The following is a 26,336-nucleotide window of genomic DNA, read 5'->3' on the forward strand; positions in this document are numbered from 1 at the left end:
ACATAGGTCCTTGTGTATCTGTTGTCACCGTTGTTATATTTGTTTTAGATATATTGATTGTATTTTATGACGGTGATTTTTTATATCATGACTTTTATCTAATGTTTATGTGTAATTTTGTAAATGAATTTATTGATTAAAAAGTGATTGTGTATATTACAATACAGCACTAGTTTAATGTTTTAGTGACTGTTGATAACAGCTAACTACCTCCTGTTTAAAATAATACTTATTTCCCTAAATAAGGTAGAGCTACCACTCCGGTGGTTTTTGGGGCTTTCCCTTATAGTTTAGTGTTATAACTTTGTTGCCATTTGACGAATTTGGACAAAAGTTTCCAGAAAGATTATAGACCCAACCTTGAAAGTTTGTGTGAAGTCTTAATGGGTTTTGTCAAGCAGGCGTAACAGGAGCCCCCGCAGCCCCCGCAGTGCGGGGGCCCCCACCAGAACATGTCCTGGGAAGGGCCCCCATTTTTAAAAAAGAAAAAGATACATTTTTTTTGGGCATTTTTTTTTTTCTTTTTGAATTCACTCTGCATTTATAAAGAAATTATTTCTGTAACAGAAATAATTTCTTTATGAAGTCAGAGTGACTTCAAAAAGAAACAATGGGCCTCCTTACGGGTTTGGCGTAAACCGTGCCATTGCTACCAGCAGGTTGCTGCCGGATCCGTAATGATTTACCGGTGCCCGACTTCCCGGTAACACCGGGGGATTACAACCCCATCTGTCTGGGAAGTCAGGTCCCGGCAAATGGTAAGTCCCCATTTCCATAAAGTCCTATCGGACCCTATGGGAATGGGGACCACAGAAGCACCGGCACCGTTAACGGTGCCGGTGCTTCCGTGAAAACTATGCGGGTGGGTGCCGTTCTGCCCGGCAGGTTTGACCTGCCGGGCAGGACGGCATCCGCCCGTAGAGCTGTAATATGCCAGCCCGGAAACAACAGTGCTGGTGAGCTTACCAGCACCGTTGTTTACAGTCCAGCATAGTTGTAATGAGGCCCAATTTCTTTTTAAAGTGTTAGGGCTCCCCTCAACCCCATGATGTGTGCGTGTGTGAGTGTATGTTGAAAGGGTGCACACTTTAATATACGGATGGCTGCCTGGGTGTGCCTGTATGGTGAAAGGGTGCACACTTAAATGTATAGGTGGTTGCCTGTGTGAGTGTATGGTGAAAGGGTGCACACTTAAATGTATAGGTGGCTGCCTGTGCAAGTGTATGGTGAAAGGGTGCACACTTTAATATATGGGTGGCTGCCTGGGTGTGCCTGTATGGTGAAAGGGTGCAAACTTAAATGTATAGGTGGCTGCCTGTGTGAGTGTTTGGTGAAAGGGTGCACACTTAAATGTATGGGTGGGCGCCTGGGTGTGTGTGCCTGTATGGTGAAAGGGTGCACACGTAAATGTATGGGTGGCTGCCTGGGTGTGCCTGTATGGTGAAAGGGTGCACACTTAAATGTATGGATGGCTGCCTTGGTGTGCCAGTATGGTGAAAGAATGCATACTTAAATGTATGGATGGCTGGGTGTGTGTGTGTATATATGGTGAATGGTGTGTGTGCTTGCGTTCAGGGGCGCAACAAAACCTACATTTCGGGGGCTAACTCTTCAAATGTTGGGAGGGGTGCCAACTTCATGGGTGGTGGGGGAGGGGCAAACTTATTTGTTTGGGTCATCTAAATTCAGTTAACTCTCTCCTTTAAGGTTTAAAGCACCCACTTATGGACTGCTGTGAGAATGACTGGTCTCCTGTTCCCTCTCTACCCTTCCAATCAGTCACTTGGCAGGCAAGTATTAAACCCACATCACGATTTCAATTGCCTAAACAAATTGGCATTTGAATGCAGGTACTAACAGTGAATTCCTTTATATTAGTAATTGGTGGGTTCGTGTTAACAGAGAAACCCAGGTGCCGTTTAACATCTGTGTCCTTTTCTCAGACAACTGCTCTGAAGGTCAGCCAGGTCTAGTCAACATAGCCCAACATTTCAGGGGGGTGAGGGGGAGTGCTGAATCCCAGTCAACTCAATGGTGTTGCACCAATACTTGTGTTTAATGCCTGGGTTACTTATTGGTAATCTTCATTACTCCTAGCCCTATTCTTCAACTTCCCAGTGTGTATGAGACAGTACTTGTGTATAAGGCACTCTGCCTCATACACAAGTACTGGGATGAGGTAGAGGTACATGGAGGTAATGCTTGATTAAGCCACCTGTAATCTTCATTACTCCTAGTCCCACTCTTCCTCATCCCAGTACTTACCTATGAGGCAAGGAGCCTCAACCGTAAGATCTGGGTCAAGGAAGAGGGACGTGGGGGTAATTCTGGGCCAAGGAGCTAATTTTGGAGGTTGGGGTGGGAGGGAGAGGGGATGTGTGAGGGGGGCAGGATTGTACGACACATTATAATGGCTGTCCATGTCCAGGCTAAGCAGGCATGATATGTGGTATTAGTGGCTAGAGAGACATTTTGGTGCAGCCAGTCTAGGCATTCCTCAGTTTGGTATGACTTTTTCTTAATGGGGCATTTATGATAAAGCAGTCCTGCTAAGTGAATTACATGGCTAGACTGCCATTTGGGTGCTGCCAGTCTAGCCGTTTCTTACTGCGGCATTGTATATTTTTCTGGGCATCTGTGATCAAATGATATGATATAAGTCATTTATAACGCACCTGCACACAAGTGTTTCTAGGCGCAAAAAGACAAGGGATGTAAGATAGAGGGAGGACAAGACAAACAATCTTACTAGGCTTTGTGTCATTAAGATCGTGCAAGTGGAGAACGAGAAGCGCAAGGAAAAAGGAAGGGGGAAAGTGCAAGGGAGAGGGAAGGGGAAAAACAGGGCAGCAATGCTCTGAGTAAGTGCTGTCAGGGCAGCACAGCTCTGGGTAGTGCAAGGCGAACAAGCGACTGTAGGGTTACAGTTACAGCCCCTAAGTGCATGCTAGGACCAGAGGCAGTGCAAGGGTGACTGATCAAGAAAGAGTCTCGACTCAGTGAGACTCTGAGGGTAGCCAAGCAACCAGTCGGTACAGAAGACAGGTAGGTCAGGTAGACCAGCAGGGGAAGGAGAGAGAGAACGCAGAGGAAAGTTCTGAGCTGCTTCCAGAACTTCAGGTGGTCCGCTAAAGCTTGAGAGGGGCAGGGAGGCTATTACAGAGGGAGGCACCTGCAAAGGAGAGAGATCTACCCCCACTCTCTTCCTGGAGAAGCGTTGAACCCTTAGAGAGTTGTAGGTAGCTGAGCAAAGGGCTCGAGAAGGAAGATATTTTGGAAGAGAGCGTTGGATGTAGTGCGGGCCCCAGGCCCAGAAAGCCTTGTGGACAATGCAAAGGGTCTTGAACTTGATACTTGCAGCAACTGGGAGCCAGTGGAGAGATTTCAGGGCCGGAGAGATACGATCCCTGTGCTTGAGGCCAAGGATAAGTCTCGCAGTCCTGTTCTGGATTAGTTGCAGGGGCTGGATAGTAGAGGAAGGAAGATTGAGAAAGAGGCTGTTGCAGTAGTCCTTCCTAGAAAGAACCAGGGCTCTGCAGACAGTGAGCTTCTGGGGGAAAGTTAGAAAGGGAAGAGTTCCTTTGAGGAGGAGCAGCTGGTAGTGGGGATGTCCGAGATGTGAGGAGAGAAATAGAGAGTGGAGTCAAAGATGACACCAGTGTTGTTTGCCTCACAGGAAGGCGGCCAGAGTGAGAGAGGGAAAGCAGGGGCAGGAGCCCAAATCGGAAAGATCTCCATCTTACTGACATTAAGGCAGAGATCGTTGGAGGCACACCAATCCTGAATTGCAGATAGACAGTCGGGAATGAGCGAGAGATGAGAGGAGTGTGAGGGGAGCCTGAAGGAAAGCGGAGTGTCATCCGCATTACACTGAAAGTTAGAGGAGAATGTAGAGATCAGGTGGGTCAAAGGGGCCACATAGAGGTTGTTGAAAAACCAGAGTGAGAGGATGGAACAGGGAGAAAGGGACCAAGTTGGACCTGGGAGGGGCAGTCCAAGAGGAAGGAGGTCAGCCACTCAAGGGCATGATCCGTGATGCCCAGGTTATCATGGAGTCGATTGATCAGGATTGAACAGGATGGCATGGTTGACCGTGTCGAAAGCACAGGAAAGATCAAGGAGGATGAGGACTGTAGGAATGCTGGAATCAAGGTTAGAGAGCAGAACTTCACAGGTGTTCAGGACAGCAGTTTCCATGTCTCTGGCAGCTCTGAAGCCAGTCTGATGGTCATGGAGACAACCAACAGATTCCGTGTGGAGAGTAAGATGGGCGATGGCCAGCTTTTCCAAAGGTTTGCCCAGGAAAGGGATGATGGAGATTGGGCGATAGTTTGCCGGGCAGGCATGATCGGCAGAAAGCTTCTTGAGGGGTGGGTGCATAAAGGAGTGCTTAACGGGAGAGGGGAAAGAGTGATTACGGAAATCGGTCAAGCCTGAAGCGAGGGTGTCAATATGGTTCTTGATGGTTCTGGTGGAGCAGGAGAGCATCTGTTTGGATGACACGTTCATATATCGGACTTGTCTAGAAACCTCGTCAGGTGTTGTCAGAGAGAAAGAGAAGAAAGGAGGAAGAGAGGTAGAGATGGCCAAAGGGGGGCCGAGAGAGGAAGAGGGAGAGGAAGAGGAGATGAAGGATAGGATGTCCTGATTTTTCGCGTAGAAGTGAGATGACAGAGCCATACAGCGGGCCTGGGAGGGAACAGGGGAGGTAAAGACCGCAACAGGATTGACCAGTTCTTTTCAGATTTTAAAGAGTTTGGCCGTGTTGTTAGAGGCCACAGAGACGCAGGCTTGAATGTGTGTTCTATACTTGATGAATGTTATTGCTTCGACTGCTATGTCTAAATGTGGCCTGGCAAGCTTTATTATATTGTTATTACATGTCTACACTGGTCTACATTGTGCAGCCAGTTGGACTTGTTTTCATTGTGGCATGGCATTTTTAATAGCACAGCATTAATGTTCCTGTGCACTGTTGGTGACTTGCATCTATTGGATTGGTGTTACCCTACAAAACAATTGCAAACACTCTGGCTTTTTAGCCAATTTTTCTCAAACAGTGTTCTGTATGTTATATTAAAACACATATTTATATCTTTCTCCTAGTGCATTGTGCGGCATATCCGTTCAGCAGCACGTTTGTGCGTATTGCGCAAGTGTGATAATCTAGGCCAGCACAGAGTGTGGCACGACCCTTGATTTGTTGCTGAGTTGGAGGGCCCCCACAGCATGGCTCGCAGGGGGGCCCCCACATCTTGTGTTACGCCACTAAGGGGGCTACGTTATATGACTATTGTATGTACATACATTTTGACACTTTTGAAAAAATAATACATGGGTGGATTTCCAGCAAACTCATGTAAGGAGCATTGACAAGAACCTTAAAGTATGGTTTTGCAAATGTGCCTGTGTTTTATTTTTTGACAAGTGTCATAATGTATGCACAAAAAATAGTGATAGACTTTTGGTGACTGAGGTATAGCCTATGGCCCTGGGCAGTGGCCAGATTGTCCGGGTCAAGGCATCAGGTCATGACCCAGGCAATCTGGCTACTGGCCATGACCAAGAAGGGACGACAAATGGGGTTAAAATGGCAATGTTCACCTGGGACCGGCTATGTGGTAAAGTTATTCGAAAGTGGTATAGGTTTGAAAGGGAAAATAATTTGTGCTCGTGGTAATGTGGTTGTAGGGTTCCCTATTTGCCTTCTGCAGGCTGCCATGGAAAGGGGAAACAGGCTCTGTATGGAGCCCCACCTTCTCTTTCCATGGTGGCCATCTAGGAAAAGGATTTTCCTTCCGACAGCGAGATGGCGCAGGCGTCCTGGTGTAGGAAGAAAAATCCATTCTTTTTTTTAGCACCCTGGGTTACCGCTTTGGGAACCCAGGGTGCTAATGATTTAGAACCATGTGTATGAGTGAAAGTTGCTTGAATAAGCAGACCAATAATATTATTACTCACAAGCAAGGGACACAATGGAATTCAATATTAATGTCAGACCAAGGGCAGGAATTGATGTACAACGATCAGAGTTAAATGATGTACTTGATTCTATGTTAAATGCTATTAATACAACTAATTCCAACATAGCAGACCTCAAAGATGGTATTTGCTTTACCAAAGCTACCGATGTGACCCCGGTACTACAAATAGAAGAGGGATTGGATAGTGCAACCGCATTGACAAATATTATCAAGCAACAAAAAGGGGCTGAAATAATGGCAGAATCTCCACCAGACAATCCATGTTTTCTATTAAGGCGCCATCGCAAACTTGAGCAAAGCGCAAAGAAAAGAGCTAAAAGAAGGAGAAGATCTGCCAATGAAAAATCAAAAAAGAATAACGAAATCGAAAAATATGAACAGTGCCAATGCTAATACCCACATCCTGACCCATTAGTGAACAGGGGAAGAGACGTTATTGATGTAGATCAACTTTCCAAAGAAAGTCAGATCCATCTTGATACCGAAGGGGGGGGGAGGACAATGATGGTAATGAGGAAAATAAAAAGGTGCCTGTGGGAAAGGTTTTATTAACTAAGGCGGTACGACGCGAAGAGTCAAAGAAACTTCTAACAACCAAGGTAAGTCTGAAAAGCCAACCCCTAAGGGACTAGCTGATTCACAAAACAGAAAATATCAACAGGAGAGTGCAATTAGAGGTATCCCAATTCAGGGGGTGAATATAATGAGTTTGGAGGGCCGTAAAGACATTTTGGGGTAGGCTAGAATAAATAGGAGATATCTATTGGATTTAATTTATAGAATTCCTTTTCTAAGAATTCTTTCATCCAACGATTTTGCTAACATTGCCCTCGCATTTAATAACAACTATAGAATGACATGAAAATTACAATCTGAACACGTATTGAAATTAATGCAGTAATTTCTTCAGGAGCTCGCTGACATGGGTTTTGCCCTTCATACGTTTAAATACTGCTAAAGAGTTTATTGATTATTGTATAAAACAGCAACCTGAGAATGTAAATGAAGAAATTGGGATCTCTAAGGAGGAAAAGCTATTTATTTCACAGCTTCTCACCATTGCTTGCAAAACCCCTAATATAGCATGGATTGAACCACTACTACAAACTATATTTCCTACAAATTAAAATTCAGTTAATGCATAGAGCAAGGTGGAGCAGAACGTGAAGCTTCTTTCATGGTATTCATGTGGGTTTATAAATATCCCAAAGTGTGTTTTGTCTTTTCCACCTAATGAGGCACCTACGATTATTTTATTTCAGGAAACTATGAAAATAGAGCCACTGGCGGTCCCCGATTATTGCACATACTGTTCTCTCGCCTCCAAAGGTGCAGAGAGACGACCATCTGGAGGGTTAGCTATTAGCATAAACAATTCCATTGATTGTAAGATGATATATTCATTAGAGCAAATATTGGCAGTGATGATAGATCTAAAGACTGTGGTAGGTAACCCGATTCTACTTATCTGTATTTATTGCAACCCCTCAAAGTCCCCCATCAATGTAATATTTGACGAAATTGACGGATGCATTGAATGTGCCTTTTCCCTTAATGTACATTTTGAAGTAATAGTGGGGGGCGACTTCAATTCATTATGTAAAGAGTGCTCAGAAATTGATCTTAGGAAATATTCTGTTAGATCAAAAATGATGCGTCAAAGAGGTGACAAATGGCAAGTGTACTTCAATGATTGGGAAACGTCCTTTGTCCAATTTAAAGTCTCATCCTTGAATTACATGTGGCAAAGAGGCACATCATTTTCCAGGATTGATTATTTTTGTATTTCTGATTCTCTTTTAACATCACTTAAAAGTGCCACAATAAATGCTTTCATGGAAAGAGATCATGCCCCTATTCAATTGATATTATTGATAGAATATGAAGGCCAGAGGTCAAGGATTTATCATCCGTTTTAGAGACCAATCGTACCCAAATGTCTTTAATATGGAAACCTACCTTATTCAAGAAACTCATGCAATGAATAGCTTACACATTACATGAGAAGAAAGATCTTAATTGTGTAGTGTTGGGATAAATTTGTGACTGAGGCCATTGACAATGAGATTTACTATTTCTAAATTAAACACAAATCTAGTATTTCCCTGTTTTGGTATCTAAAAAAAAGACTTATTCAAACTTATAAAAACAGGATTAAAGAAATTCACAATAGACATCACAATCAACAAAATTGTGACTTGATAAGAGCCTTATGCAAACATGATTCAAGATATGTACGGAACATTATTAAGACCAACTCACCAATGAGTCGGGTTAATTCAAATAATATTATTCCAGCTGAAACATGGTGGGTCTTTTTGGATCAAAATACCAAGTACCGGAGCACTCTGCTCATATGAAATTCAATTTACCATCATATGCTGGCGTTTCAAAGATAACTTGGACTTTAGCAGATATCGAATGGAGCATAAATAAGCTATCCATTTCTAGAGCAGCAGGTCCTGATCAGATTCCTACATGTGTGTATAAGGCAGATTTGAAGTTTTGGGCAAGTATATTGAAAATTAAGTTTGATAAGATACTACTCACTGGCATAATTTCTGAGTCTTGGATCTCTGCTATTCTTATACCTATTTTTAAAAAAGGTGACCCCTCCTGTCCTCCAAATTGTAGACCAATTTCGTTAACAGACGCAGAGGCAAAGATAGTTTCTATACTTGTTCTATTTGAACTAGATAAATATCTAGAAACTTTAAATATATATTTGAAGTCTCAGATTGGCTTTAGAAAAGCCATGAGCACCACCTTGAATGCCACGATCATGGCCCATTTATATGCAGGTACGAAGGCAAAAGAACTTAGTACGCTATATATAGATTCAATAGATATGGCAGTTGCTTTCGACATGGTGGTACGTGATCTGTTGTGGAGAAAGATGCACAACTTCGGGATTCCTGTGTTTCTAATTTACTGGATAGTGACATTTTATCAAACCACGTCATATAAGATTCGCTCAACGAAAGAGGGAGTATTAACGGAACCAGTTAATTCATACTTGGGACTCAAACAGGGCTGCAATTATGCTGCAACACTATTTAACTTATATATGTCGGACCTGGATGAAATTTGGGAATCTAATGCAACTTTTCCAGCAAGATTATGTTTCTTAAAACTAAACTGGTTGGTGTTTGCTGACGATATTGTTTTGTTTGATTTGACGCCATTTGGTTAACAAAGAAAATTGCAAATATTTTCTGAATATGCTTTTTGTAATAATTTGAAACCAAATCCTTCTAAAACCAATATTATGATTTTTCACACCAGTAAAGGGCTTAAAAGGTGTTCGTGGAGTATTGATGGTAACTTAATTAATCATCCTGACTAATTTGTTTACTTGGGCTACAGGTTGAGTAATACCAACACATTGAAAACTTGGGTCGACCTTTTGCATTCTAAGGCAAGGCCCCTGGCTAACCAAATGAAAATCTTATTCTCAAAGTATTGCAAATATTCTTTGATCCCGCTTTTGGATTTTTGTACTTTAAAAGTTGAACCTGTTCTATTGTATTCCTCCATCCAGCGTAAAATGATTAAAGCAGCACTTCATTTATCTGCCTCAATTCCCAATTATGTAATACGGCATGAATGTGGATTTATATCCCTGGAATGTCGATGGGAATGGAGGTCTCTATCCAACTATAGTAAGATCATCAACCCTCCAAGTAATTCATTATATCAGGACTTGTGTCTTATGTTGAAGTGTTGTAGTTCCAACTCACTTATGGAATATGGTAGACATGTGAAAGAATTCTAGATGAATTGAGTGTTGATACTAATGATTTGTATATATGTGATGCTGGAAATACATCGGAGGGACAGGGCCTCCGTATCCTTGTCCTTTACTGCTTTTTATTGTGTGTTCTGTTGTGTTTTCCGCGCAGGAGTTTATGTGGGACTCCTGGCGGTGCAGCTCTCTCTCCTTTGGTTTGGGGAACGGACCCGTGGGATACCATTATGGAACCCATGGGTAGGGGTGCAACCCTGTGCCCCTAGTGTATGTTTTTGGGCACCTGTGTGTGACCCACAGAGCATGGTACGGGCTGGTGGCAGCTCCGTGCTGAAATGACTGGTGACCTGAGCATCCTCCATTTTGGGATCCCAGGCCCTGTCATTGGAATCGGTAGATTCCTGATGGAGACAAAATGTCCCCCATGGCCTCTTGCCTTCCATCACCTGTTACCCTGATCTTCCCAAAGTCCTATGAAAGCCCTGTCTCTGTCTCTTCCCCCTGACTGGCTGTTGGGTGGAAGTTCCTTATATGGTAGTGTGGGGAAGTGCCGACCAGACTGGCTGGAGCCTTCTCAACGACCGTATGTTGTGGGTACGCCTGTGGGTGGGACCTCGGTGAATGGAGTGTGTGATGGATATACATTCTATGGTGTGGCTGTCTAGTATCTGGTGGTTGACACAATGGTTGAGACAGCCCTGCCCGAAACCGTTATGAATGCAGCTTGGAGTGTTTAATGGCTCGGTACTTGTCCCTACACATAACTTATTGTGAGTGTCTGGAGAGAAGTGAATGGCCTGAATACCTTGTGTGCCTGATTGGCTGCTTGCCTGCAGGAATGCCCGTATTCGTGATTGGATGCTTGAGTGGGACCCCGCGGAATGAATGGGAGATCAACAGTATATCTGGGGACCTCTCACTGCTAGGAATCATGTTCAGAAGCTGAAGTCCACTACGACGAGTAACTGGAGTAACTGAAGCTTGATCCTGAAGCCCTGCTGGATGAGAAGAATTGCTGTTGCACTCCTTCGCAATCGGAAAGCTGCTGTGCTTCAAGAACTGACCCAGAGAGGACCTGGTAAGACGCCCTCTTCCCGAGCTAGGAGGGACCATCGTGCACAGCTGATCTTTGCCTAAGCTCCCTGGTAGACAGACCTTCAACAGGCTGCCGACCAGATACGGGGACTGCTGCAGAACTGCAAGGAGAAGCGCTCGGACTGTTGTCCACCACTGTCGACGACCGCCGTCGCCAACTGGAGCCACCGTGCTCCCGTTGCCTAAGAACTTCATCGGTCCAAGGATGCTCTCGTCCACATCATCACCGTCGTATCCTGCTGGAGAAGGCCTGACCGGAGGGTTTCCTGCCACCCAAAGTCCACAGAGATGCCGACGACTCAACGCCCTTGCTGGGCCACAATTCTTGAACTCTTTGCGGTCCAGAACTTTCGACACCAAGGTGCTCCGCATGCATCTTCCTGGCAGGACGTTTACGCTTCCCCGTCAACGAGCACCACTAGGAACGACGTAGCCACTTCACCGTCGTAGCTCGACCTGTTCTCCGTCGGACATTCGACGACCCGTGACTCCCGCCTGAAAGGGAGGACACTCAAGAATGGTTGTCGATTTCCCCGACAAGGAACGCTACAACACCAAGGTACTTTGGGGTTGCAGAACTATTGGAAAGTCTAGTGTGAACAATATATGGACTGGGCTTGTATCTTTCTTATACATGAGAAACCGTGCATGTTGCAGTGTGGTGGTAGTTAGCTACTTGGCTGTATGTGTGACATGGGTCATATATGGATGTTTGTGTGCAGGGACATGATGGTGCTGCATGTGAGTCCAGTCAGGCGTGAACCACATGGATGGTGTATATGTTATTATGCCTCATGCCTAGCAGCATGCAGAATGCACACATGTATGCATGCCTGTGTCTGTACTTGGACATGTTTGGGGTGTGAGAGATGGGTGCTGCTGTCATGGACATGCATGGTGTACATGTCTGTGTATCTGAGTAGTGTGAGTGTGACTGGTAAATGCCATGGATGCATGACACTTGTATGTGACAATGTGTTCATTCACTGATACAGCCTAGTCATCTTTGTATGCACTGGTAGTCTGGGGGGATATGGGGCCAGATGCATGACCCTCCGGTGATGTGTGTTCTAGTGATCAGCATGTCCCATGATGCATGTGAGTTTCAACCCACCATTGGATGTTTCCACGGTGCCTTGGACATGGATGCAAATGTTTGTTGCATGTGCCATGCCTGTATCTGCATGTGTGTTGCCTGAACTGACCCATGTGTTGTTGAGGGACATGATGGAAGTGACGTTTGACAGTGCCACTCATGTGCTATTGCTTTGTGTCTAGGGGACTATTGTACAGTACCCTGATGCTTGTGTTCTATGTCTCCCTTTACACAGCGGCGAGTGAAGAAGAGTGCGGAGACGGCGCTGTGGAGAAAAGTGGCAGGGATGCCTCCACTGGGCGGCGATGCAAGGCCCAGTCACCCTACCAGGAAATTCCATCATCCGGGAGCGAGGGGACTGGTGGTGCGTCTACCACTAGGGTTGCAGCGGAAGGGGCAGGTGAGCCCCCACAGGGGCTTGTGACGGCGGAAGACGGTGCAGAGCCATCCAAGTTGGTGGTGTGTACGGAGGAGAAGGAGGTCGCATCCAAGCTGCACATGGGGCCTGGTGGGGGCGGTACCACTGGTGCAAGTGATGTAGTCCAGGGGCAGGAGGCAGCACCGGTGACCGCGGAGGGGCCTGTGCATGTCACTGTCCCTGACACTGTGACTGCATCACCATGCACCAGCAGGGGTGCCCCATCCCAGGCCTGTCCGCAGGTAGGGGGGAGGTCCACGTCATCTGGCACTCCTCTACCTGTGTACATGGGAACCTGTGACAGGATCGAATCCGTCCTCATTGGTGTTGCATTGTGCACATGTGTAATTTGTGATGACGTGCATGCTTCCTCGGGGGACCACGCACGTCTTCACGAAGAGATGTGTGCCAATGTGGTCCAGTTGAGAGGGCTTGTGGTTGGGGGTTTCCTCCATGTGTCGCTCTTTCTTGCGGCTCTCTCCTCCTATGTGCACACTATATGCCAGTCGTTCTCCGTGCCGTCTTCTGGCCCAGATGCCACCAGGGTCCCCTGTGGACCGGCCCCAACCAACTCAGTCAGGCTGGTGGAGATCCCATCCCTGCCACAGTCGGGAGTCGGAGGTCCAGCACAGGTGGTCATCCCAACAAATGGACCCCTGGCAACGGACGATGTGCAGGCACATTCAAGCAGGGCATCTGCACGATGGCCCCGGGTGTTGCCATCTACCCAGAGGCAGTCGTGGTGGCGGCGGCAGGCAGCAGAAAGGCGGTGCCGGCAGGCTCGGCATAGGAGGCATGTGACCTCGGGGCCATCAACATCATCGGGGCAGGCATCAGCCAGCGCGCAGGAGGACCCAGAATTGGGAGTGTTTTCCGTGTGGCAGAGGTTGGGCGAGCAAATAGGTGCAGAGCAGCGGCAGGCGGAGAGGGCACGGCTCACAATGGTCAGGGCAGAGAACTATATGCACAGGGCATTGAGGTGGGCTGAGTGCCTCGAGGCAACTCGCAGGGAGTTGGAGGAGTCCATGGCTGCATCCCTACAAGACCTCGAGTCCAGGGAAGAGGCCCGCCTCCAGAACATCGACGTAGAGTTTGATGATGCCCTGGGCCAGAACATCAAAAAGTGAGCCGTCGGACTAGCCCACCGCCTTCGTATATAGTTATTTAGGCTTAGGTTTCATTTGGTTTATATTTTTATTTGGGGTTCACGGACTTTGCTCCATTTTTTGTTTATAGTTGTATTGTACATAGGATTTTCGGTAGGTTTCCTTTTGTTTTTGGATCATGTACCCTTCTGACTTTCAGTGTAAATAGTACCAGACTTGTACATACTTTCGTTATTATATGATCCCATGGAGCAATGGTGTTTGTGCTTTTGTTTTTTATTTACTATATATGGACTTTGGCGATGGACCACTTTTCAGTTTTCTTGTCGTGGATTTTTGTTTTTCATTGGATTTTACTTTATTTTTGGTGTTGCATTAATTATTTCTTCATTTGCATGTGTGATTTTTATTATGTCATTTTTTATGTTTTTTAATACATTTCATATATCTTCATTATTGGTGTTGTGTACTCTCATTGGTTTTGTGCATGTCTCTATGAGCATTGGCTCAGTCATGTGTTGCCACTGTGTGGCTCTGTTGGACATTTATTCATGGCCATGCTGGTTGTTTTCAGACTATCATGGCATGGGTAATTTGGGAGTGGGTGCAGTGGATGGTTGCGTGCTTGTACTGGGGGGCGGGGGGATTTGGATTGGCATTAGGGCCATGGTGTTTGTTGGGCCATGTCTCGGGGCCTGCTGGCAGGTGTCTGGCAATGGGGGGCGGGTGGAGGGACATGATCAGGGCCTGCCTGCAGGGCATGGTCAGAGTGGATAGGCTGCCTGCGGGGCATGGTCAGGGTGGATGGGCTGCCTGCGGGCATGGGGAGGGTGGATGTGCTGCCTGCAGGGCAGGGGGAGGGGTGTAGGGTGGACCCCTGTGGTGTGGTCTGGCTGCAGAGGGTGCATGTGGATTCTCACCACACTGCTGCGTGAATCTGGGGGTACGGGATTGAGAATTACATGCGATTGGGCTGGCGCGAACGGGGTACGTATATTCCAGGGGTGGGCGTGGAGTTTTACATGCAATTTCACTGGCGCGAGCGGGATGCATGTATTCCAGGGGTGCGCGTGGAGTTTTACACAGGATTTCACTGGTGCGAGCGGGGTACGTGTATTCCAGGTGTGCGCTTGGAGTTTTACACGCAATTTCGCTGGTGAGCGGGGTACGCATATTCCGGGGGTGTGCGTGGAGTTTTACACGCAATTTCGTTGGCGCAAGCAGGGTACACATATTCCGGGGGTGCGCAGGAGTTTAATACGTGATTTTGCTGCCGCGAGCGGGTGCATGGATTCCAGGGATGCGCGTGGAGTTTTACATGTGATTTCGCTGCCGTGAGCGGGGTACGCGTATTCCGGGGGTGCGCAGCAAGTTTTACATGCGATTTTGCTGGCGCGAGCGGGGTACGTGTATTCCAGGTGTGCGTGGGACGTTTTACACGCGATTTCGCTGGCACGAGCGGGGTACGCATATTGCGAGGGGTGTGCAGGGAATATTACACACAATGTCACAGGCGTGTGAGGGCTGTGTGGCATTTTTAGCATGTTTTCATGGTTGGGGGGCTGTATGCTGGTCCACTGGCCTTTGCGCCATGTAGGGGATTTCTGTGATGTTTTTGGGACGCGGGCGGGGTTTTGGGCGTAACTGGCGCTGCTGCAGGGTCGCTGCACCACTCTGCGCCACGGCTGGTTATGGATGTAAGTATCCATGAATACGCTGTGCGTGAAAATGGGTTTTGGCGCACGCTCGCTCTCTGCGCTGCTTCTGCACTCAATTCTATGAATTACCCCCTTAGTGTTTTAAAATATTCAGTGCACATGGAAAAGCGGCTGACCCTCAGAGTTGGAGGTAGATGCAGCAGAGCTCGAGAAGGGAGATGCTTGGAAAGAGGGAGTTGGAGGTGGACAATGCAGAGGCTCTTGAAGTTGCAGTCATGGGGAACCAGTGAAGAGATTTCAGAGCTGAGATATACAATCCCAGGGCTTGAGGCAAAGGACAAGCCTCAGAGCCCTGTTCTGGATAAGTTGTAGAGGACTGAGAGTAGAGGCAGGAAGATTTAGAGAGAGGCTGTTGCAGTAGTCCATCCTTGAGAGGACCGGAGCTCCGGAGACAGTGAGCTTCTGGGGGAAAGTGAGGAAGGGCAGAATACTTCTGAGGAAGTGCAGTTGGTAGTTTGACTTCTTAGAGATGTCAGAATTGTGAGGAGAGATGGAGATGGTTGAGTCGAAGATGACACCAAGGATCTTAGTTTCACAGGTAGGGCACAGAGTGGGCGACCAGAGAGGAAAGGAGGGAGCTGGTATTTTCCAGTTTCTTAGTCTCAAAGGTAGAAGGAAGGGGACCCGGAATGCATGGCCAGAGAGAGAGAGGAAAGGAGGGAGCTGGTGTACTGGTGAGGAGAATCTCTGACTTACTGGCATTGAGGCAGAGATGATTATCAGCACACAACTCCTGAATTGCAGACAGTTGGATTTCCTAGAACCCATTCCCTTGCAGATCAGATGGAGACTAACGGGAAAAACATGCAGCATGATTTACCTGTGCCAAAACTGCCTAGGATTCCAGATGATTTTTAAGAGGGGCCTGATTAATTTTATAAAGTCAAGCGAGTACATCAAGTTACAAGTTTGTCGCATTGGCATAGAATATGACATTTTCTTTAAACAACAATGTGCAGTCACATCTCATCTACCTTGACATTCAGTTTGACCAGGAAACGAATATGATGACCACATTAGTTGCGACAAGTTAAAGCCAAACTGCAATAGGAGGGAACGTTTAATTTGCACAGAATTGGGTAATGGATAGTTTTGTTGTGTTAATAAGGCTGTAAAGATTTGCCCTATTTTCTTTTATGGGAGAAAAACATGATTCGCAGGCCACCATAATTGTATCCCAATAAGGGCAGTTATATCCGTGGATGACCTCAAAATAAACGGCCAGAACATAGGCGGTGGTGTGGGTTCTACTGCGGAAGGTTGCATAGCATTATCATGTGCACAAATTAAGTTTCAAATAACTACGCATCTTGAGACTAAGAAATACAATCAGCAGATCATATCAATTTGATGTAAAAAGTGTGAGTAAAGCTTCGATAAACATACTTCCTTATAAGGAGCACCATCCTTTAGCTCAGACAGGCCTTCGTATTGTGACAGCTGCACTCTAGGCCACCATTTTATATCAAGCTATCTCACTGTAAACTAAAGGACCTAAACATCCCCAAATATGCCTACTAAATCTCGAATATCGAAACCCTTCGAGATCATAACATTTGAAGCTGTACACCCATGTAATATATCAACTACAAAGAACTCTAGGGACTGAAATGCCTAAATTAGGCTGAGCGCAACACCACCATTTTACCGTCAAGCTAAAAACTTGTAGGACGCCATGACTACCCAACAACTAACTTTACTCACTATACCAACTATAAATGCCCTCATCTGATCAAGCCTGCAGACATTTCTCTAGTAGTTTCTCCAAATTCGTCTACTGACAACATTTCCATATGCCTCTTTGATCTACGTAAAGGCTATGTTCTCACCTGCGGCATTTGTAGCAGGATGCCAGCTGACTGGATGAGCTCGCAACCCATACTTTGCAAAGCGATTTCAATGTCCGAACCAAGGTTTGTCTGTAACGGACGGGGTCTTGGTGAATTGCGATTCAGCCATCAGGGGATTCTCCAACGTAATTAGGACTCTGGAGTACAGACGATCTCTGATTTGAATGCCCTCAGAGACAGTGCCCGTTCCCTGTGTCATTGTGCCTGTCGCTGCCATCATGGTCATCTTTTCCGAGGGCTACTCTCCTCTTGGCTCTGACAGGAAACTAAGGGGTCACATGCAGAAAACCATGTAAGAACATATGTTTCATTTTATTATAAACTTCTTTTTGCTCTACATTAAGTTTACTAACAATTGCATCACAATTCACATGTGCAACTTAACTTTGTTCCACTGCAATTTCTACCTCGTCCATAGCAAGTTCAACATCAGTTGGAATAATTTTCTCACCAAGAACATTTTGACTTCCTGCTGCAGATGCTTAACTTCCCTCAGGGGTCTATTTGCCAATTCAGCTGCCAAAAGTTCTTCTTGACCCAGTTCTTTCTCCAGTAAGTCCAAATACTCCTCCAATTTTGGATATGTAATTAAGCATTTCTTTTATCGACCAAGGTTTTTACGAAAGTTTCAAAACTTCCAAGTAAGTCACACCATGGGAAGAACAAATGCAAAATACAAAAATAAAATAATTCCTTTTTCTCTGCACTTTGGCAAGACAGTTTTGTGTGGTTTATGAGACTTAGCTTTTCATGTCTCACTAGACAACCACAACATCCATGTACTTTAAACCATCCTCTGTCACTGTTTGTTTCAATATTTCGATATGAGTAGAGTTTTGCTACTTCATATAAACAAAGATCCTCCAACAATTCACATCAATTTGGATAATATGTTTCAATCAAGTTGGTTTTTAAAATCTCTGTACTGTCAGGTGCGGATTCAGCTAAATGCCCAATTTCTGTCAAAGGCTTCACTACGCTTCACTACCCTATGTCTAGTACTAGCTGGTCTAAGACTTAACCAAACTGAAAAACACTACATCCATACAGAGGCAAACTGCAGCTTCATAGTTACCAAACTCTCTATATGAAAGCATCTTCAAACCAAAGCTAACAACTTTGCCTCTGGATATTTCCCATCCCCCCTGAAGCACTCCCTTGTGCATCCTCTCCTCAAGAAACCCAAGCTGATCCCTCCTGCCTGGCTAAATACAGCCCAATTTTCATTACTCCTTTTTTGGGGAAGCTCCTGGAAAAACTGGCCATCTGCCAGTAAACCTTCTTTCTAATGCTGTTGGCTCTCTCCATGACCATCAATCTGGATTCCGAGCTTCCAGAAGCACAGAATCTGCTCTCCTGAACATCCGTGAAGATCTGCTCTCTAACCTTGACTCTAACATTCCCTACATCCTCATCCTACTTGCTCTGCTTTCGCCACTGTCAATCATACCATCACGCTCAATCGTCTCGGGCACAACCTGGGCATCAACGATCAGGCTCTGGCTGACCTCTTTCCTTTCTGAATGACCCTCCCAGGTATCACTTGGGTCCTTCCTATCCTCTATCTCCCTCTCTACCTGCGGTGTTCCTCCAGGGTCTAACCTCTCGCCATGGCTTTTCAACCAGTACTTGGCCACTCTGGCCTACTGCATTTCCATTTTCTGCTCAAACTTCCAGTGTTATGCTGATGAAACCCAACTCATTTTCGTGCTTCCCTCGCCCACATCCTCTCCTTCACTCATCTCTGACTCTCTAGTCGCCATTCAAAATTGGTGTGCTGCCAATGATCTTTGTCTAAATGCCAACAAGACCTTTACCATTCTTTCCCCTCACTCTCTGGCCGGCCTCCCTTGGCCCTCCTCCTACCCCTACCTGTGAGGCTAAGAATCTCAGGGTCATCTTTGACTCCACACTTTCCTTCTCCGCACATATCTCTGATGTATATATAAAGTCAAACTTCCTACTGTACCTCCTGAGAGGTATTCTGCCTTTCCTCTCCTTCCCCCAGAAGCTCACTGTCTCCCAAACTCTGGTTCTCTCTAGGTTGGACTACTGTAAGAGCCTCTTTCTCAATCTATCTGCCTCTACTCTCCGCCCTTTACAACTGATCTATAACAGAACTGTGAGACTTGTCCTTGGCCTGAAGCGTTGGGATCATATCTCCCCAGCTTTGAAATCCCTGCATTGGCTCCCAGTGGTTGCAGGGATTACATTTAAAACCCTCTGCATTGTCCAGAAGGCTTTCTGGGGCTTTAGTCCAAAATACCTTCAACTATCCCTCCACAAATACCTCCCCTCTCGAGCCCTTCACTCCTCTACTTCTAACTCCCTCAGGGTCAGTCGTTTTTCTAAAAAACAAGCTGGGGCAGATCTCTGTCTTCGGCTGGGGCCTCCCTTTAGAACAGTCTACCGACCACCTTGAAAATTGAGAAGAACCATCTCCGGTTCCAGAAGCACCTCAGGACCTTTCTCTTTGCTTCTGCCTTTGCCCCTCGTCTCCCCTGCTGATCTGCTTCTCTCTGAGAGCATTGTGCACCTGGCCACTCTCTATTCCCTTGGGCCCAGGTAACTGCTCACCCTGCCTCTCTCCTGCACTGCCTCCTGGCCTCCCCTGGCACTGGGATCTGTATCTGTACCCATACAGTCCCCCACTCTTTTCGGCACTCATCAGATATACCCTATCTGACTAATTATGCACTTGCCACTTGCTGGCTGCACCACACTTATTATGTATTCTTTACTCTCCTCTGTTCCACACTTTCCACTTCTCCCCCTTCCACGAACTTTCCCCTTTTCCCTTTTCGATGCACTTGTGCGCTCTTAATGTCACTGGACTTAGGAAGAGCGTTATTTTGTTCTCCCCTGTTTAGTCGCATTCTTAAACATGTGTGTATGAGCGCGATATCAATAAAATATCATATCATATATCATATGACGTAAACTTTTATCTGATGATAAATTTGCACATAGTTCAGCTGCATTCCTCTTTTCTGCTCTTGTCATGCATGGTGTAACATAACAAGCAACAGCTGCTGAATTATCAGCAATAAACAGTACATCAGTATTTGCATTCCATGGCTGATCAATGACAGCATTATAATTATTAATACATTGGCATTCTTTATTTCTTTTTAACTGGTAGGTTTTCTCTGAGACTTACCAGTAATATGGTGTTGAACAGATGACATTAAACTATTCACTCGAGCAACTGGTGTCAAAAACCTTGGAAAGCCAAATCTGCACTGAGTGTAGTTCTTGTCAATACGTTTGGAATAGAACAAGTAACATATTTTTCTATGAACTCCATCACAAAGCCATCACTACCCTTACCAAACTGAGGAGCATCCTTAATCCACTACAATATATGTATATGTGGAGTTCACATGCCTGGTACTCTTTCCTCCAAAATAAATGTTCTACAGGGCCTATTGGACACATTTTGTCATTACATATAAAGTTTAACATGGCTAAAAATCTCTGATTAAAAAGTGGCAATATACTTACAGGGTCCATAGAACAAAATTCTCCTGGTGCTAAGTGTTCTATCTTGTCTTCCTCTGCATTACTTGCCCCAAATCCACTGTGCGAGATCATCCCAACCATACTCATTGCAATTTAAAGTCACAAACCATGTTTCTGATCATGCATCTAACCTCGGAGTGTATCCAATACCAATATTCTTTATTTCCTGTCATTGTAGCAAGAATATTCATACATTTGCCCTCTAAAACTTCATTTTTTCTTTCATGTGTTGCAGCATCTCACACGCAGAAAGAATTTTAAATCTAGTTCCGGTCTGAAGTGTATGAGTAACAGCATAGCATAATGTTGAAAATTCACTTTCATACAATAATTGAAAAATATATTCAACACTGGTGCGGAAATGTAAATCTTCTGAATACATTGTTGTAGCAGAGATTCACACCATCTGATCATCCAATCTCCCTCCAGTACCAGTTGGAAAAAGCATAGGGAAACAATTGGCTTCTAATGTCTTTTCCCAGACTTATTGGTGCACCTTTTGCTGCTTTCATTTGTTACAATTCAAATCTGTCACCCAATGCATTCACATGAGCATGTAGGATGAATAATAGTGTAATGTGCATACAAACAATAGACGCTGAAACTGACCTTTACCACTCATTTATTGACTCAACATCGAGCATAGACAAGTCTGGTACAGTCAGACTGCCTTTGTATAAATCATTGTGTTCCAATTGAAAAGCTAATGAGTTTTTCACTTTTCCAATATCGATAAGCTGTTGTCAAGTCCTCTTATCTTTAGTGGCAACACCATTTACTAAAACAAACAAAGAATCTGCAATGTCACGCTTCAGTCGTAGAGTATTCACATTTTTTTCCAAATTCAGGGGTAAATCCACAACTTTGCCTCTCACATTTTGCTTAAATTACTTCTTAGGCAGATTTAACATCTATGTGTGCAGTCTTACAATAACTTGAAAAGGATGAACAGTTTGCAATGCAATCACTTCAAACATGTTCAATTTTTGAAGTACAAGAGGACTATCAGGCACTACCATATCGTTTAAAACACTTATTGGCATAATACGTGTTTGGTTAGAAAATCCAACATAGTGTCTACAAACATAAAGTGCCTCACCTGTGTCAAATCGCTCTTCTACAAACAAGTACAGATCATCTTCTACAGTGTGTTTACTTTAGTTGTAAATATACACTAGTTGCACTTGAGACATATAAAAAGTGTGTCAACACGATACACAAGCAAAGTCAGGTATTTCAGTAGAAGACAACTCAAACATTTCTTTTAAAGTGTTGAAAAATCTGATCATGTGAAAGCATAGGATCATCATTTCCACTCAGGTAAGTGTTTTATCTACATACACATAGGGCCTCATTCCGAGTTGGGCACAAAGAGATTACCGGCACCGGAAAGGACACTGGTGCCGGTAAACCCTTTGCGTTCTATTCCAAGGTCCCTTAGCGGGTCCCTCCCTTAACGCCTGGTCTGACCAGGTGTTTTGGACGGGACCTGTTAAGGGACGTCGGAGCTAATAACGGTAAATTGCAGTACCGTTATTAGCTACTTCCCCATTCCCATTGACCCTATGGGGGCTCAAATGGGAATGGGGAATGGATTTTTCAATGTGGATTTAGCGGTCCCTCCAGGGTCGGAATGGACCAGTAAATCCCCATTGAACCAGTTTGGATTCGGTACCGGTATGGAAGGTAGTCATGGCACAAATAGCACCATGACAACCTCCATACTCGGAATGAGGCCCATACTCTTTTAAGTGCATCATATTTATCATTTGCATTGTAGAAACTAAACTTTCTTCAGTTTCAGTCAAAGGTTTTTGATTTAAAACAGCAAGAGACAAACTTGGTGTTTTGCACTCATACAGTTTAACTAGAAGGTATCTCATTTAGTATTATGTGCAGCCAGCATCCATATGTGATGAAATTGGCTTTTACATCTACTTTTATCAAGACAAGCTAGAGAGTGACCAAAAGTCCTGTTTTTTCATAAACTTCACATTCATCTATTGTTTGTAGCATCTTGATTTGTCTTTGAACATTATAATTGTTGTGCAATACTTGCAAAAACTCTTTAAAACATTACAAGAAAACTTATTGCACAAAAAATTACAAGTCCATACCTTCCAATCCTTCTTTAGTTTCCTTTTTGACTGACCTACAGTTTCCATTTCCATATTATTACACTGTATGATTTCTTCTTCTTTAGAAATCACACAATTTCGGACTGCATAGATGAATCCACTCTCATCAATGGCTAGTGAAACATTCATTCCCTGAATGTAACTCTTTTCAGTATGAGAAGTTGTTAAGATGGATTTCTGAACTCTGACCTGGAGGGGCAGAGGTTCAGAAGGCCAGCCTTGTTTCTTGGAACAGGGTAACCTCTGGACAAGACAGACCAATCAGGGTAGCGATGGCGGCGGTCAAGACTAAGGGCCTCATTACACATTAGGCAGGTAAGGGTTTACCGGTACCGGTAAGGGCACTGGTACCGGTAAACCCTTACCGCCTTACTACGAGTTCCCTTTGCGGGACCCGACCTTAACGGCTGGTTTTACCAGCCGTTAAAGTAGGGTGCCGCAAAGGGACCTAGGTGCTAATTACGGTACTGCAATTTGCGGTACCGTAATTAACTCCTTCCCCATTCCCATTATGCCCTATGGGGGCAAAAATGGGAATGGGGAAGTGCCTTGGTGAATGGGGAATTACCGCCCCCGCTCACCTTGGAGTAGGGCGGTAATTCCGCCATCCACCAAGGCGGACACAGTAAAATACCGGCGTCAACCATGGTGCTAATAGCGCCATGGTTACCGCCTACCGTGTAATGAGGCCCTAAGTCTCAAGAGGGGTGAGGGTGACGGAAAGACCTCAATGAGCACACAAAGCAAGGACACTTACAAATTACTCCAGACAGGTGTTATATTAAAAATATAGACACATTTATTACAAGGCCTTTGTAACATCGACCATAGCAAAAAATCACAATAATACTAAAGTAAACCAATACATCACAATCAATACAATATATATACAAGACCGAGGGGTCTAAGGAGTTAGGAGCATGTAATATGTAGACCACCTAGATGGGGAGGAAAACAGGCAGTGCAAGTAATCATTAGACCCAGTTCGACATCTGAAATACACCTAACTAGGAGGAAGTTCGAGCCCTACGAAGAGAGGAGCCTTATGCTCAAAAGTACCTGCACGCGCTTGTGCCAAAGGACACAAGAGGGCCTCTTCGAGGATATCAGGCAGTTCAGGAAGGTGAATGAAGTGATGCAGAACAAGTCCCCACTACTCAAGAAAGGCCTCCACTTGAGGGCAGAGTCAGGGTGAGAGTGTGGGATAGAGTCGCTATTTTATAACAGAGGTAGAAAAGAAACAGGCTCCTGCGCTAGGGGCCACCGGTTGGGGTATGGACTACTCACCGGTCCCTGACGCAGGCAGACCCAGACTTCTCCAGTTCAGTTCACATTGCTGGCAGATTCAGCTGCATTGATCAGGACGTCTCAACACCGTGTAGATTCTGCATAGCAGGTTGCAGGGTAGAGGGTGTCCCTAATGCAGCGGAAGTGCACAGGTTGTTACCACAGCAGGTTAACACGGCAACCGCGTTTACTCTGGTTCGGGCGCACTCGTCTCTCTTCAGACCTGCGAATGCCAAGTGTACGAATTCGGTGTGAGGGTGCCGTGGACGCAGAGCAAGCAGTAGACCAAGTTTCGAGGGCTTCCCCGAAACGGCAGTGGTGACAGAGCAAAGTGTCCTGTGTAAGCTGGTCAGCCCACTGGTTGGCCCAGGGACACTTCCGAAGAGGCTTACTTGCAGGGTTTGATGAATGTGCTGGGAATAGTTGATCCCACTATTCCAATGGGTCGAAGCGCCTTTGCAGACCTTCTAGGACGATCAGATACAGAGGGGTCTCACAGGACGACAGCGGCTCAGGGTGCCAAACCTTCAGCGGGTCACCAGCGGTTCCTCGACTCAGCTTCTTGTTGCAGGATACTTGGCTCCTTATCCCTTGTTCGGTGTGAACTCAGGAGATCGACATGGTAGTGGTGTTTTCATCCTCCTCTTATCCAAAGTTCCCTTTGCACCAAAACGGAAAGGGCCCAATGGGAGATCTGCTCACAAACACTCACACCATACGTGGACCTATCACGGACCACGGTGGTCCCAGGCATTCAGGACACTCTAAACTCTCTGGCACCCAGGATGTGCATTGGGAACAGACATCCCAGCCCACATCCTGGAGGCACACACAAGGCATGCAGAAGCCTGCGAAAGTGTTGTGTTTTGCGGGAAAGTGCATGACCAAATAAGGACTGTCCCAAGTCGGCTCGACCTGGGGGAAGGTGAAGGGGCAAGAAGGTCAGCGGACAGGACAAAGAACCTCGTGGCATGGCCATTTTGGGAGCCAGGCCACCTATTCATGCCAAATGCAGTAAGCACCGATACATGGCAAAAAAGGGTTCAAAACACAACAGAAACGATAGCTGCCATCAGTCCCGTCCGTGACACACTTGCACAGTTCATGATAAGTCCAGCAAGAGTTTTTAGGGCCTTTGGAATGACTAGAGACCCAAGAGCGCGGTAAGGTAAGTTACGGTGCACTCTTGTTTCATGTCGCACAAAAGCTGCAACATGAGGAAAGGACTAAGGGAAACAAAGTCTCCCAGTACTGACTGTCTTAGGGGCATGTCACTTTCCGCATAAGAATTGAGCGAAAGCCCAGAGGAGTGCGGCGGAAGGCTGCGCTTCTCTGGCAAAGTCTAGATCAGGGTGTAAAACAACAGCAAAAAGTTTGGGGGTTGCCACATGGAGGGAACATGACATACAATTATGAAATCTTTCCTAACAGAAGTGTGTTTCCACTCTCCATCAAATATGTCACAAATGTTGTCATGTGTTTAGTACATACATTGTTTGTATATTTGTATAGAATGGTGTAGTCACCTTAAGCAATTCCTTAAGTGTATTTAATAGAAAAACGAACAATTTTCTTTTTATATCAAAAGCTTTCTTAATGATTACTTCTACTTTTTTCTTTTGCAAACATTTTTTTAGCCTACATCTAGATTTTGGGTTCACGCTTCTCCAAAGATTGATAAAAACACAGGAGTGATACATGTTCCTATACACATTCTTATTCCTCTGTTTCAAACGGATAGTACAGTCGCTACATTTTTTTAAAAAAATCTTTCTTTTTTACTTTCTTTTTTCTTTTTTAAAACATTATCGGTTCCAGCAAAACATTGTGTTGGCACATCTCTTATTTCAACTTCAACATTTTTAAACCTATCCTCAACACTAGAAATTGTTGCATTATGTAGAGGATTTGTATGTGCAGAATTTAAAACACTAATTTAAAAAAATATATACTGTTTAACTCTAGTTCCCTGCAGGTGACCCTTTTTTATAGCTCGTTGTTCTTGTTTTCTTGATGGCATCTTACAAAAATAAGCTGTATAAAAAAGAAAATTAAATGATTAAGTTCACACATTGTGTTTCTATATATTTTCAATATACAATATATGTTTAAAGCCCAGGCTAACAGGTGAAGATGGACTTTAAGAGCCCACCAATAACGGATTTGTAAAGGCCAAGCAAAACAATTCACTCACTCATAGCTGCAGAACAGAAAAGCCTGTGTCTGCCCATCAACGCAAGTGTAATAGTTATTTGCACCCTGGGAATGTTTCTGCATGCAGATCATTTTCTTTTTTTAATTCTTGACAAGGTATATAATAAAGTGAGTAAACCTCCCACCAGAAAATAAATATACCACCATGATTTAAATCAAA

Source organism: Ambystoma mexicanum, chromosome 1q, assembly GCF_040938575.1.
Source record: "Ambystoma mexicanum isolate Mex_15411 chromosome 1q, UKY_AmexF1_1, whole genome shotgun sequence".
Taxonomy (NCBI): domain Eukaryota; kingdom Metazoa; phylum Chordata; class Amphibia; order Caudata; family Ambystomatidae; genus Ambystoma; species Ambystoma mexicanum.